Genomic DNA, 13,403 nt, shown 5'->3' on the forward strand with positions numbered 1-13,403 from the left:
ATTTAAAAAAAAAAAATCTGGTTACTTGACCTGTTCTTACAGACTTCTCTATCTAGAAGAAGAGGAGGACATCATTCATTCATTCCAACAAACATTTATTGAAGACCTACCATGTGCCCGACACTATAGTAGGACTTGGAAAGACAAGACTTCTTGGTGAAAGACACAGCTCATATCCCTGCCCTAATTGAGCTTACTCTTTACAGGTATTCAGTGGTTGAAAATTGTTGTGGACTGCATTGTTTCCCCACCCCAAAATGTATTATGTTAAAGCCCTAACCCCAATGTGACTGTATTTGGAGATGGGGCCTTTAGGGAGGTAATTGATGTTAAATGAGGTCATGCGGTTGTGCCCTGATAGAACTGGTATCATTATAAGGAGAGGAAGCAACACCTGAGCCCTCTCTCGCAGAAACAGCGAGAACGCAGCCTCGTGCAAGCCAGGTGGCACCTTGATCTTGGACTTCTAGCCTCCAGAACCGTGAGAAAACAAATTTCTGTTGTTTAAGTCACCCAGCCTGCGGTATTTTGTCATGCAAGCCAGAGCAGACTAATGCAGAGAGCATCAGTGGTTACCGTATGAAGACAGGAGACGAGGAAGGAAAGAAAGAAAATTGCTCACGGAATAAGAATACGGAGTGATTTTAATCATCAATTAGAACTTTTTTTAAATTTATTTATTTAACAAGATCGCTCCATTTTTTTTTTTTTTTTTTATGGAACCCAGCAGAGGAAAATCCACAATTTCCCTTGATGTGCCCCTTAATGATTACGTGGCTTTGTCAACACTGTCTCAAGCCTTTTGCTGCATGGCTGTGTGTAACGTGCGTCCACCTGTGGTGGCTCATCTGCTGCTCCCACGGGAAGTCTCGGCCTGCGCATGCGCCGGCTGCTGCGGCTCCGGGGCCAGGCTAAACATAGCTGCAGCCCTCTAGAGGGTTTCTCAGTTCTCCGGTGAACCAAACGCTTTGATTCCCAGTTCTGGCTTTAATTGGCCAAGGGAGTGATGTATATATACGCAATCTCTCTTCGTATCTCTGAATCAACAAAGGCAGTCTGCCCTCCCTTGACTCTTAAAACTAGGTGTGCACTCATCCCAGCTAACTGCCACATGCATCATCAGATCCCTGCTCCCTCAGCTAGACTCTGGGGGCTTGTATTTGTTATCTATTGCTATTTAATAAATTACCACAAACTTAATGGTTCAAACAGCACGTGTTCCTGATCTCCATATCTATGGGTCATGAATCCAGCCGAGCTGGGTCCTCTACTTCAGGGTCTCTCCCCAGGCCACAGTCAAGCTGCTGGCCAGGGCTGGGGTCTCATCTGAAAGCTTGGCTGGGGAAGGAGCCACTTCCAAGCTCGCCCAGATTTTCGGCAGAATTCTGTCCCTTAAGGGCTGCTGGACCTGGAGCCCTCAGTTCCTTGCTAGCTGTTGGCCAATGGCCACCCTAAGTTCCTTGCCACATGGGCCTCTCTAACATGACTATGTCCTTTACTGCCAAAGCATGAAATCCAAAAAGGCAAAACCCCACTACCTTCGCTGTTATCCTACTAGTTAGAAGCAAGTCACTAGGTCCAGACCACTCGAGGGGCGTGGGTTGATTATACAAAGGCATGATGATATCAGGGGGCAGGCAGCATTAGAAACCACCTTCCACGGAGCTGAGCAGAAAAGAAGCCACTCAGATCTATCAGCCATCTCTCCATCTCTTCTGCATCCCTGGGAGGTACGCAGGGTACCTTCTTGTTTCTTGAGAAAAGGGAGCGTTAGGAAGGTGATGCTGGTTTGGTTGTGATCAACAATCTTTTAGAAGTCAGGTCCATTCATGCAAACTTTCTCCTCCTGCCCTCCAGACACCTGTTACCCTCAGTCACCTGGATGCCTGATTGGTACCACCTACTAAACCCATCCGAGGTATGACTTGTATAATGTCTGCCAACAATTTCTCTTCCTGTCTCAGAAAATGGATCGTGAGATCCCAATTTCTCAAGCCAGAAACCAAGAAGCTACCCCTGACTCCTTCCTCTCCCTCATTATGCCTTTATGGAGTACAATTTTAAACAAGTATTTCTAAAAAGCATACTAAGGTACGTGGAAGGGGATCTATCTGGCAATAGGGGTGGCTATTTCGTGAGGATGAAGGTGGGGTAGAAGATGTGATTTGGGTAAATTAACTGACTTCTGGAAGATCTAGTTTTCTCAACTAAAAAAGAGGGGATAATAACAGGAGACACACATTCAAGGTTGGTGTGAGGGTCAAATGAGATAATATCTTTAAAACGCTGAGTATATCATACATCCCACAAGCCCTCTGTCTGTGTCCACTACATGCTAGCGGCTAGATACACACGTCGTGGCTGCCAGCGTTTGCTCACTAACTCAACAGTCAGCCTCTTCTCTTGTGCAGTCTCCACTTCACAGGCCAAAAAGCTAACTCTACATTTCCCCAGCCTCCTTTGTAGTTAAGGATTTTATTTTTTATTTTTTATTTTTTTTTTTTTGCTGAAAAGAACTTCTTCCTTGAAGAAGGATTCAATGTCTGCAATATCAGCAGCCATCTTCATCCATAAGGCAACAAGCATTTAGTTAAACACCAGCGCACTAAGGGTGGTGGAGTGGAAAATGTTTGTGTTTCTCATGACATTGTCGAACAGCAGAACCAATGCCAAACTCCAGCTACCTTCAGGCTTCTTGTCACCTCAGAAAAAGAAACCTCTACATCTTTCAGCTACTGTTTATCAGGTAATTCTGTTACCTGCAGCTGAAAGGATGCCTCACAGATACATGTTTCAATAGCGTGGAATCAAATATCTGAAATTTTAGGCCAGAATCTTGGCCAAGGTCACAACCTCTGTCAAGCCAAGGTTTGAAATCCTATCTTTTTTCCCATGACATCTTATAGATAGTGTAAATGCAGGGAAATTGCGTGACTTTTATAATATGCTCTATTTGTGCTTCTTATTAATTTATCACATTTACCTAAAAACAATATCCCTGACAATGAAAGGAGCGCCACACATTCAAGTCTGCAATATTATGTTAAAGAAGCAGTAAGGAAAAGAGGAAACTAAAAAGAGGCAGAATGTCACAAAGAGACAACAAACAAAAGCCAAAGGAGAGAAATGAATATAACGATATAACCACATACAACATCAGCCGTTGGTTTCCAAAATTTTTACAGTTGTCCTCAAGTGTAAATTTATCATGTGACATTTTCCCACATTCTTTCTCTTCCTGAGAATTCCCAACATCCTATTTCAGGATCATAATATATATATATATATATATATATATATATATATATATATATATATATATACACACACACACACACACATATATGTCAGACACGCAATTTACAAAGTAGACACATGCCTATTCAGTGTGAGTTCAAGGCCCAGTCAGGACTTAACTGCTACAAAAATCTGGTCTTCACTCCTGCCTAAAAGTGCCCATACCTGGCTGGAAATGCACTCACTAAAGTGCAGATGATATAGCAAAGAGACTGGTTCCAGACCTGCAGTGGCCGCTGGCCACCTGTGGTCATTGAGCCCTTGAAATGTAGCCAGTGCCATATGTTGAAATTACAATGTGTTATCTATACTGAGCTAAATAAAAACATATTTCTAAAATTGATTTCACTTGTTTCCTTGCATTTAAATATGGCTACTAGGAATCTTTATACATGTGGATCTCACTGTATTTTTTATTAGACAGCGCTCTTCTAGAACATGGCAGCTCCCGCTAGCACAGCAGCCCAACTGCATGTCCCAGAATGGAAGAACTGACCTCTAAACACTAACCACAGGACGTGGACATTTCCACGTGGAGGATAGCAAGGTTGAAAAAGCACAGGTCTGAGCAGAAAGCGGGCATGAGTCTGCCGGGTAGAAAGCAGGTTTAATGGGGCTTCTGAGAGGCTGGGGGGGAATGGAAGAAAAGGGGAAGTCTTCAAAGAGGACAGTTGGCTCTAAAACCATAGTTAGGCTGCGGTACGATCCCACCTGGAGCCCATTCCATCTGCCTTGTCGGCTGTTCTCCTGTGCTTCTTGTGCCATTTATCCACACTTCAGTCACTTTCTCAGGGACATTTGGTCTCCATGAGCTATTTTACCTGGCTGCTCCTTCCAGCCCCTTCCACGACTCCTAGTGTGATAAAGGGCTCTCTAATGCCCCGGGGCGACTGTTAATGGCACTCTGGTCGCAGAAATCTAGTTTGCATTAACTCAGACACAGAATCACCGAACTACATTCTTGAAATGAGCTCTGTGCGGGCAGAGAATCTTTTCCATCTTCTGCTTAAAGCCTTCAAGGCCTCCGTCCCCCATGACATATCGTCAGCTTCCATTAAGACCCTGGCAACCCGTAGCACTTTCTCTCTGGAAAGGATTGGCTGTGCCAGAGAAGCCCATTAAATGAACAAGTCAGCGGAGCCTCAATAAACAATCAGATTAACAGCCCAGTAGGAGAGTTACAATCCCATAAGTAATAGATTTAAAACCCCACCGGTCCCAAGTTGTGGGTCAGCAGAAGCATTTGACTGTGAATGTTTTCTGGGCCAAGAGCCATTACATTACCTGGTGGTCTCTGTGTGGGTTCCTTTTAAATTTAGTCCTATTTGAGAGTAGCAAAAAAAAGGGCATTTTCCAGATGACAAAATTTTTGTGTTTTATAATGCTCTGTGAGCCAAAACTTCCACATTTTTAAAATTAATGAAGCAAAAACAAAACAAAACTACGTTTACTTGAGGGTAGAGCTGCTAGTCAGATCTGAAAGATGTTTAACTCCAATAAATGCCCCAAGTACAGGGGTCTCCTAGCAAGGGCGTCTTCCTCTCCCTGCAGCAGAAGCTGAGCTATTCCAGGGCCTTCGACCAGCTCAGTCAGTAGGAAAGAGAGACGATAACCCCACAAGCACCAAAATCTGAGTGCAAGAAGAAAGATTCCCCTCCGCTCCCCAAATCAGTTGGTGCATAGCCACCAGGAAAGTCACCTAGATGATGCTACCTGAGTTAGAAATTTGGAAAGCCACCCAGGGAGGAATATAAAGCCAAGAATACACGTCCCTAGAATGTGGACAGCATCACAGAAGACAGAACCAAGAGGTAGGTGATGGAATGTCATGGCTCCCCATTGCTAAGGAAACTTACCTCAAGAAGAAAGCTTTCCCTTGCTGTGTGCTTTCCTGGGAATGTCAGCCACGTCATGCCTCGGTAAGAACTTACCCCTGGGAAAAGTGGCCTGTTTCTTTGGCAGTGTCTCTCTCTACTTTCTCACAGAACAACACTGACTGGCTTGGTAAGAAGGACAGTGTGACACCCTAATGCTGGTGAGACTGTTCATTTGAAGAGTGCAGTCAACTCTCGAATGCTTCAGATACCAATGCCTGACTTTGGGATTTGGCTGGGACAGTGTGCTCCAGTTCCATGTCCCTTCTATTCTCTGTGAATTTGTCACTCTACCAACATGGCAGACCTGATTGGCTGCTTTTCCCAAAACTACTACACCATACATTGTTCCTCTATAGCAGAGCATTATAGAGGCTAAAATTGCCAGATACTTATTCTCTAAGCATCCTTGAAACGAGAACTTAGTTAATAGGACCTGAGGGGAAGTCTACGCTGTGTCTTCCGGGAAAGGTTTTCTTTCTGTAAAACGAAGCATACGAGAAGAAATGCCCCTTTTATTTCCTGTGTTCATTTCTGATGGCAAGTCACACAAACTTGGTGGCCTAAACCAACAGAAATTTATGCTCTCACAGTTCTGGAGGACAGAAGTCCAAATGGATCCAAAGAAAGGTGTTGGCAGGGCCACACTCCCCCTGGGGTTTCTGGGGGAGAATCTATTTCTTCCCTCTTCTAGCTTCGGGTGGGTGTTGGCATTCCTTAGAGTGGGTCCACCTCGCTCCAGTTTCGGCCTCTGCGATTGTATCGCCTTCTGCTCTTTTGAGTATGTCAAATCTCCCCCTGCCTCCCTTTCGTAAGGATACCTGTGATAGCATTCAGGATCCACTCAGGTAAACCAGGATAATCTCCCCATCTCAAGATCCTTAACTTAATCACACCTGCAAAGCTCTTTTTTTTGCCACATAAAATAACTTCACAGGTTCCAGGGATTAGGATGTGGATATCTTTTTTTTTTTTTTTTTTTTTTAGTGGGGAGGTAAGGAAGGCACAGGATATTATTCAGCCTACCACACTCTCTATGGAAGTGGAGGAAGGATGAGGTGCTGGGGCAGTGGCAGCCAACAGTCACAGAAGTACAGGCCTGAGGATGCCAGAACAAAAAGAAGGAATGCTTCTGGCTTCTTGATGACATGGTGTGCTCCTGACATAACCAAATCTGGAATCCTCTACCCTGGGCTGCTTCTTTTTTTTTTTTTTTTTGAGACACAGTCTCGCTCTGTCACCCAGGCTAGAATGCAGTGGTATCATCATAGCTCACTGCAACCTCCAACTCCTGGGCTCAAGCAATCCTCCTGCCTCAGCCTCCCAAGTAGCTGGGACTATAGGCCGGTGCTACTTTGCCGGCTAATTTTTCTATTTTTAGTAGAGATGGATCTTGCTCTTGCTTATGTTGGTCTTGAACTCCTGGCCTCAAGAAATCCTCCTGCCTCAGCCTCCCAGAGTGTTAGTATTACAGTACTCGGGGTGTGAGCCACCACACCCAGCCTCCTGGGCTTACTTTTGAGTGAGATAACAAATCCCACTGAGTTGAGTACAGTATTACTTGTAGCTTAATATTTCCTAATGGGACACAACTACTGATTTAAAACAAAACAAAACAAGGAAAACCCTGAGAAGATGTTTATGAAAGTGACATACAGCTAAAGGCAAATGAGTCACTCTTGCCATTGTTCTTATAAAAAATTTACTGATTCACAAAAGTTGCCTTTTGATTATATTCCCTTTAGTAATGTTCTATAATCTAATTGCTTTTCTGCATATGTCTAATTACTCTAAAAACATAGGTTGCTAGATAAGAATAGAAATGTTGAACCACTTGACTCTTACCTATTATGCACTGTTGGGACAACAGAAACTCTCATTAAATTACATTATATTATCTGTGGATTTCAAATGCAAATAATAATGTAGATTCCTATAAGAATTATTAATAATAACTACACTGTGTTTGCATTTCATATTCAGAATATAGTTGTCATTGTTTTCTTGAGTATGTATAGTGCTCCAAGTACTATGCCAGGCAGATATTAATAGCATTTCTCATTCTTCTCTCTCTTTCTATCATACACATACACACACATACATATTTCTCATTTAATTCTTACATCATTCTTCTAAAATATTATCTCCAGCTTGCAAATTAGGAACCTGATCACATATTGGCTAAATAACGTGCCCAGGATGACAAAGCTGATAAAAATCAGAGCCTAAATTCATAAGTGTACCCATCCGATTTCAAATTCCAGGAGCTAATTCTTGTACCTGCTGCCTCCCATCATGTTTCTATGAGCTGTTCCAAGATTTTTCTCAGAAACATTTGGGAAAAATGGATTTAACAAAAAGAAAATAAATATAAATAAATTAAATACCAATTGGGCCGATCACCTTACCCCTCACTTAAAGTCTAGATTAAAAAGTGGGGAAGACTGTGTGGGAAGAGCAGAGGAAATCAGAGAAAAAAGAAAATAAACAGGGAGGAGGTCTCCAACCCTCGAAGACTCAATCTTTTAAAATAAGAGCCGTGGATCTATGAGCACCCACTTCAGTGGGGATCGCCAGTTTCCATCTACAAAATTTATTCGTAACTAAACATCCCTCAACAACCAGCATTTCAGAGCGAAGGCTGAATTGGCCACTGAAAGTCACGGTGGAAATGTCAATTGCCTAAGAACAAGCAGAACAGTCATGGGTTCTGCCAAACTTGCATCCTGTGCACAGGAGGATAATCCCCAGTGATGAAGATGAAAAGGGTGGCAGGAGAGAAGGATAAAGTTGTTTACTGATTTCATCATAAGTTCTGCCTGTTCGAAACACTGACTACATTTATGAATATGTATAATTTTATAGTTTTATATATTATATTTTATATATAGCTGTATATGTATATATTATATTTTATATGTGATTGATATATAGTATCAATAATATATATCAATAATAATATCAATATAATATATATATAATTGTGTATGGTTTATATGTTTCTATATCTCCCAAGATATTATTAACTGATAAAAAGCAATCTGCAGAATAATATGTACAATGTAAATATCACTATTAAAAGAGAACTCTAGAATATTTTTATCTCGATTTTCTTTACAAATGTCTAATTTACTAATGTTAATGAAACAACCTAATCCCAATTGCAAGTACTCTTTTTCTTTCACATTTTTCTTTCACCCAGTTTTTAAGATACTCTAGTAGTATCTGATAGCCCATTATTAATGCCTCTAACTTTCCAAAAATACTAGACAGGATGGAAATGAACTACAAAACAAATCTGATGAATTTATGCCTAGATATACTGTGTGAGCTACTTCTCAATGACCAAAGTAAATCAGCATTTTTATTCGTGAGTCAACATGCTTAATTAAATATTTGTTCCAGAAAACTATGCCCCGCAAAATAAGGCTGTAGCCAAAAACCATCCTGAGTGTTTGTGGCGATTCCTGCAAACACATCTGTCTGGACAAAGAGGTTGCTTAAATGGAGAAGCTGTTCTCCCTCTGAGACAACAGATTGCCCCCGTTGGAACCAGGCTCATTAACCAAACAACAATTTACTTTCAAGATTCACTTCAAAAGTCATACTTTATGGCATTTCCCAATGCAAAATATATGACACTAGACCATAAACTTTGCCCAATTTTCAATCAGTCCTTTGCCTTGCAAGATTCACCTCAAATCACTTGACCCCAGATAATAAAACCCTACAATGACTGCTCCTGACCAACCCCCCCCACTCCCCCTCCCCCGACACAGCTGAGACTGTCAAACTGATGTTTCTGCTTTGCTGCAGTGGATCTAATAAACTTAGCTTTGCTTGACTAATAGGTTTTCTGGTGGTCTTTGGGGGATTTGACAGCCAGCACCTGTACCAGTCTGTGAGTTAAATTTGTTTCCTTAAATAAGATTCATTAAGCTTTAAATTCCTATCTAGATCATGAGGAAGGCAATTGCAGGTGAGGGTTCGCAGATGCTTGCTTGCTCTCACCTGACATGTTCTTTTTCACCTTCCCGGAGGCCATTCCAGGAGTTCCCACTTCCACTTTGATTTCAAGGAGAGGCTCTTCCTAACTGTGGGGAAGGAAGTCACTGGGAAGTTAGAGAATTGCCCCAACAAGTAGCTGTTTCAGGAGTCTTGTTTATTTTGCACTCCTGATGCCTGCTATAATGCCTGTTTTTCTGTTGTCTCAAAAACACGTGAAAGGCCCCAATTCTGAAAATAATAGGTGAGAAGTACCCTTACATTCTAAAGCAAGGTACTTAGGCACATTCCTTATGGGATATAGCTACAAAATAGCAAAACTAGGCCTGTAATCTCTATCCCGTAATCTCTATCCCATCACGCACCACCAGCCTATGAAGGGAATGCTATTTAATATATATTCAAAGTTGGGCTTAGGAACAATACTTGGTAGAGGATTGCTAGCCTAGTAAGACACCTTTTGCATTTTCTTCCCTGTCCCACTTGATTTTATAATTTGTTTACATGGGGACCCATAATTAGAAATACATTTTGCATTGAGACTCAGTGCACAAATATCTATATGCGTGTTTGGGGGTACATGTGTGTATATAAACAGAAATAAAGGTTTTAAGAAAATAATACTTATTCTTACTACATGGGATGCACTCTGATATTTTCTATTCTGATCTATTGTATTCTATCTCTTTATTAAAAAAACAATAGTTGCAAACCATGAAATGAATTTAACAACCAATGAAACACAACCTCCAAGTTGAAAAACACTCTCAGGATATGCCTACAGAAACAGGAACATCTAAAAAAAAGAAGAAAAAAATGGCAGTCAACTTCTTAGTCCAGACTGGGTGTATAGGATCTCAGCTTTAACTTTGGCTTTGGAATCTCAGTCCAGAGAAGTCACAGGACCAAAGTGAGTTAGGCTAAATTTATTTTCAGAATTTGCTAATGGATCACAACCCACAGAATGAAAAATACTAACAAACCTCAGGTTCATTCCTAGACTTTGCCTGGATTGCTAATTCCCAAATAGAGCCAGTAAACCTCTGCCTGGCAGAGCCAATTCTTTTTCACAATGTTCTCTTCTTTTTTCCATTCTCTTATGAATGGTGATTCTAAAATCCAGGAATGTGCAAATAAAAAGGAAATTTGTTCAAGTCTCCTGGTAACTGGAGAAGAAATGGCCCTCTCAACTCTCAGCTGAGGACAATAACAATGAAAGTTCTCTCAGGAAGAAAGATTTTTTTTACTTGGGGAGAAGTGGCTGCATTCCAAGACCTGGCGACACATTGTGTGGCAGACTTTGCCTGCTGAGTGTGTGCATGTGTGTGAATGCAAACACCTTTCGTCATCATCTTGCAGAGAAGAAAGACCTTTCTCCATATCTCCTGTAAAATGACAATGTAGAGAATTTTTGTTAGGATTCTAAAAGTCCTAATAACGAGAGTTGAATAATATTGTAAGTACATCCTTTAAATTCTGTTGAGAAAAATAACAATATATGTGAAAGCAGAAAAATGATTTTCATAATCCCAGTAGTATTACACAGCTTGTTTTCCATCTTGAGAAACGAAGACTCTTAGCCACTCTTGCCTGCTCTAGCTCCTTTCACTAAAACAGAATACCATACTTAGAATCAGACAGTAACAGAAGCTGTAAACCTTCTTTTTAAAAAATCAAATAGATCCCTAGTTTACCCTGCATGATTCAAGCCAGAAAGAGGGGACAGGGTAAGAGAAGCGCAATGTGCGACAGTTCCTAAGTACGGCGAGAAACTGACTTCACCCAAGCAAAAGCAATGGGTCAGGAGTCAAGTTAACGGTGGCAAAAAGAGTTACTCAGAGAGCATGGGCTAAAAAGAAAAAAACAAAACAAAACTGAAGGCACGTGCGTGTGCACACAATTGGCTCGGAAGCCACCACGAGGTCCAAGCTCTCACAGCAAGCCAGCCTGGACTACCTCTCCCGGCCTCCCCGAAGACCCTCTGCTCACACGCACACCTCACAGTTCCCACACTCCCTCAAGGCCACCAACTATGTTTCTTTTAGTCTGGGGACAGGTGGGTGCCGGGCACAGGGGAGAGAACACAGGGTGACTCTCCTCGGATTAATGGGTTCTGTGCCTTCCCCAGCAATGCCTTTTTCTGGCTGATAGAGCCTGGGAGGGGCCTGGGAGGCACAAAGATAGAACTGCCCAAAGGAACACGGAGATCCACGATGGCCGCCTGGAAAACACTTTATCCAGTAGCCACTTCCAACCAGGCCAGCGGCGTACGCTCTGCTAAAATAGGGGGAAATAATTTTTTTAAAACATAACTAATATATTCCTTTATTATTTAGCCTTATGAAAACACTGGGAGAAAAGCAAGAAAAAGGTAATGCAAACTTTCCATTTTACAGATTAAAAAAACCAGTCCACTGAGTTGGGGATTTGCCTAATATTATTCCCCTAGTAAGCAGCAGAGCCAAGACTCAGGCTAGTGACAGCTCCAAGGTTGATGTCCTTTCTTTGGACTTGTCAGGCTAAGAAAAGGTAGGTAGGATCTTGGGGATTAGGGATGAGGGGGTGTGTGACAAAGCCTTTGGCCACAGGCCTGTCCTAGAGGCCTAGAAGACATCTCAGCATCGTCTCAGTGCTTAGATTCTGATATTCTAAGTAATGTTTCCTTTCTGGGCAATGGGAAATTATATTACATCCATGTTGCATTTCATTAAACAATGTGAAACTTTATTTGGGATGATGAGATTTATCGAATACTTTTGAGATGAAGAGATTTCATCCTTAAGGCCTCTGTGTTTCTCATTTCGAGAAAGAATGTGCTGTCTCTTTAATTGTGCCCTCTCTCTTGGGCCATTTAAATTCATTCTAAAGAGAAACTTTAAAACAGAGAAGCATTCAGACACACACATTCCACGGTAGTCTCGAAATTTCCCCACTTACAGAATATTCTGACATGAGAAACCAGCGAGGTCCTGGGCACTGTGTGTTGTGCAGGTGGAGCAGGCAGCCGTCTCTCACGTGGGGAAATCGTGTGTGGTTTATACAGCCTTCCCCTCTAGGGCTACCAGGTCTCATTTTATTTACCCGTTCAAGAAACATCGAACTGGGCGCATGCCATGCACCGAGCTGCGTGGTGGGTGTTAAGGACACATTGCTCTCTGCTCTCAGAGAGCTCACAGACCCATGGAGGAGGCCACGATATAACCAGGCACTGACGTTGGAAGGCAGCAGGTGGTTCAGAGCACACACGTTGGAACCAACAGACGTGTGCGTGGATCCCCGCTCCAGGGCCCCTGGGGTTTGGGCAAGAGCTTGACCTTGCTAAGTCCATTTTCTCCTTTGGAGAAGCAGGTAGTACTGGGACCTACCATGTAGGTTTCTCGTGAGGATTAAACAAACAAGTACGTGTAAGAAGCTAGGCATCTGCTAGGACACGGCCATAACAAATGCCACTAGGGTGCTGAGTGCTATGGAGACACGGAGGGAGGCAATTGGACCCACCCCTGACAGAGAAGGATGACTCTGGTTTCCCAGAGAAAATAGGGGGCCAGGGTGAGGAGAGGCAGCATGGCGAGCAGTGGTGCCCAACCAGGGGTGAGTTTCTGCCCCTCAGGGGACATTTAGCAACGTCTGGAGACATCTTGATTGTCACGACCAGGGTGGGTGCTACTGGCATGTAGCAGGTGGAGGCCAGGGATGCTGTCGACATCCCATGATACACAGGACAGCCTCCTACGACACAGAATTGTCCAGCCCAGAAGGTCAATAGCGTCCAGGTTGCAAAACCCTGGTTTAGAGCATGAATTCTGTTTCAGTCCTGGCTCTGATTCTTACCAGCTGCGTGACTTAGTCACTAAACTTTTCCATGCCTCACTTAGCTCATTTGTAAGTGAAGACATTAAGGAAACTTATTCAATGAGATCAATGTCGATAAATATGTAGGACACAGTGTTATGTTACACTTAAATTCCAATGTCTAAATAAGTCCTAAAGGATATTTTCCTCCCCAGTCAGGAGTAATGAATGGCCTACTAAAACCTACTCTTTTCACGCCTTAGATAGCTTCTAGGAAGATCATTCTCGCTTCCATGGAGTTCTAGTAGTTTTTTTCCTTGGACTGCACAACTCCCGCCAAATCTCAGCCTGGTTTACTTTGGCCCAGTGAGTCCAGTGTGACTTAGTTAGGACTTGCACAGAAGATGTGCAACAGGGAAGGGCGGCCACTCTGAG

The 13,403-nt window shown here is 42.6% G+C and overlaps 1 protein-coding gene across 1 annotated transcript in view; it reads left to right on the forward strand.

Moving 5' to 3' along the window:
• The first annotated feature begins 5,111 nt into the window (after positions 1 to 5,111).
• The window catches only part of ENPP5 (ectonucleotide pyrophosphatase/phosphodiesterase family member 5), a 33,814-nt gene continuing 25,522 nt past the window's right edge, over positions 5,112 to 13,403 (forward strand). The window contains exon 1 of the mRNA XM_012756453.3: positions 5,112 to 5,216. The gene's annotated coding sequence lies outside the window, so the exon portion shown is untranslated. The remainder of the gene's footprint in view (positions 5,217 to 13,403) is intronic.

The sequence above is a fragment of the Microcebus murinus genome, chromosome 5, assembly GCF_040939455.1.
Source record: "Microcebus murinus isolate Inina chromosome 5, M.murinus_Inina_mat1.0, whole genome shotgun sequence".
Lineage (NCBI taxonomy): Eukaryota > Metazoa > Chordata > Mammalia > Primates > Cheirogaleidae > Microcebus > Microcebus murinus.